General features: G+C 44.6%; 1 pseudogene; it reads left to right on the top strand.

The window, feature by feature from the left end:
- The first annotated feature begins 531 nt into the window (after window positions 1-531).
- LOC102853691 overlaps window positions 532-2,480 on the top strand; it is an 8,764-nt pseudogene continuing 6,815 nt past the window's right edge.

Genomic DNA, 2,480 nt, shown 5'->3' with positions numbered 1-2,480 from the left:
GCTGCATAGTGGAGTGGACCTGGGGGGCGGGATTGTAAAACAATGAAATAATTTTCTTTTACTTTTCAAAGAGAAGAATGTACTGGAGGGGAGGGGTGGGCAGGGCGAAAAGTGCAACAATGAATGAATGGAAATAAAAAATAAATGCAAAAGGTCATTACAAAGACTGAAGAAGAAGAAAAGACCAAGATGGATATTAGATGTGACTCTGAATATTGCATTAGAGCACTGAGAAGCCAAAACTAAAGGAAGAAACCAAGAAATCAAAGAGTTGAACAAAAAAATTTCAAAAGGCAGCTAGGGACAACAAAGCAAGAAACTATAATGAAATGTGCAGGGAGTTGGAAGCAGAAAATCAAAAGGGCCAAACTCGCTCAGCATTCCTTAAGCTGAAGGGGTTGAAAAACAAATTCAAGCCACGGGTGGCAATACTTAAGGATACTTTGGGTAGAAGGGTGGCAATATGTAAGGATACTTTGAGTAGAATGTTAAATGATTCAGGAAGCATTAAAAGTAGATAGAGCTCAGATCCTGATGGTGCAGCAGCCCACAGCCTCAGCCAGGGAGTCCCAGTCGCTTTCAATGGAGGAGAAGCCCGGCCAGGCACAGTCTCAGCACCATCACAGCCACCACCATCCGCACCATCATCCCCAGCAGCAGCAATAGCAACAGCAACAGCCGCACCACCACCATCATTATTATTTGTACAACCATAACCACAACCACCACCACCACCATCACCAGCAGCCTCACCAGTACCTGCAGCATGGAACCGAGGGCAGCCCCAAGGCCCAGCAAAAGTCACTGAAACTTGAGCAGAAACACGCCCTCCAGCAGCACCAGGAAACGCCGAAGAAGAAAACAGGATATGGTGAACTAAATGGTAATGCTGGAGAAAGAGAAATATCTTCAAAGAACCTGGGTTCTGATGAAACTACCAACCCTTTTTCCAGAGTCCTTAATGGTAACCAAGTTATAGACACTAACATGAAGCAGACTGTGAAGGCCAGCACGTTTGGAAGAGCAGGAATTAAAACCAAGAATTTCACTCAGAAAAACAGCATGGACAAAAAGAATGGAAAGTCTTATGAAAACAGATCTGGAGAGAACCAATCAGTAGACAAGACGGATACTGTAGCAATTCCAAATGGTGGTGTAACAAATATTTCTGGCTATATTACTAATGGTTATATGGGTAAAGGGGTAGATAATGATGGTAGTGGATCTGAGAGTGGTTATACCACTCCCAAAAAAAGGAAAGCTAGGCGCAATAGTGCCAAGGGTTGTGAAAACCTCAACTTAGTGCAAGACAAAATAATGCAACAAGAAACCAGTGTCCCAACCTTAAAACAGGGACTTGAAACTTTCAAGCCTGACTATAATGAACAAAAGGGAAATCGGGTAGATGGTTCTAAGCCCATTTGGAAGTATGAAAGTGGACCTGGAGGAACAAGTCGAGGAAAACCTGTGGGTGACATGCTGCGGAAAAGTTCTGATATTAAACCTGGTGTCAGCAGCAAAAAGTTTGATGATCGGCCCAAGGGAAAGCATGCTTCAGCTGTTGCCTCCAAAGAGAATTCCTGGACTCTATTTAAACCACCCCCAGTTTTTCCAGTGGACAATAGCAGTGCTAAAATAGTTCCTAAAATAAGTTATGCAAGCAGAGTTAAGGAAAACCTCAACAAAGCTGTACAGAATTCTTCTGTGTCTCCATCTTCATCATCATCATCTTCATCATCTACTGGAGAAACTCAGACCCAGTCTTCGGTTATCCCAGGTCCCTACGTCTGCACTGAAATCTGTTACTTCTGCCAACTTTTCTAATGGGCCTGTTTTAGCAGGGACTGATGGAAGTGTGTATTCTCCGGGGGGTCAGCCAATGCTAACTACTGCTGCTAATACTCTGACATCTACCTCTTCAGGAACTGATTCAGTTCTCCAGGACATGAGTTTAACTTCAGCAGCTGTTGAACAAATACAGTCTAGCCTTTTTATCTATCCTTCAAATATGCAAACTGTGCTATTGAGCAGAGCACAAGATCTGCCCTCCCAGACAGATAAGCAAAACCTGGGGGACATCTTCCAGAATCAGTGGGGTTTATCATTTATAAATGAGCCCAGCGCTGGCCCTGAGACTGTTATTGGAAAGTGTCATCAGATCATAAAGTGATGGAAGTAACATTTCAAGGGGAATATCCTACCACTTTGGTTTCACAGGGTGCTGAAATAATCCCCTCAGGAACTGAGCATCCTGTGTTTCCTAAGGCATGTTGTTGTTGTTATGTGCTGTCGAGTCTTTTCCGACTCATAGCGACCCTACGCACAACAGCCCTAAACCCTGCTCTATCCTGCGCCAACCGTACTGCCTGTGACACACCCATCCCGATTACCCCAGTCACCGAATCAGTCCATCTCATAGAGGGTCTTCCCCTCCTGCGCTGTCCCTCCACCCTCCCAAGCATGATGTCCCTCTCCAAGGA

Source organism: Elephantulus edwardii, unplaced genomic scaffold (assembly GCF_000299155.1).
Source record: "Elephantulus edwardii isolate Elephantulus edwardi_28Jun2011 unplaced genomic scaffold, EleEdw1.0 scaffold00249, whole genome shotgun sequence".
NCBI classification, from domain to species: Eukaryota; Metazoa; Chordata; class Mammalia; order Macroscelidea; family Macroscelididae; genus Elephantulus; species Elephantulus edwardii.
Note: the sequence above shows the minus strand (reverse complement) of the source record. Positions and strands in the feature narration are given on the sequence as shown.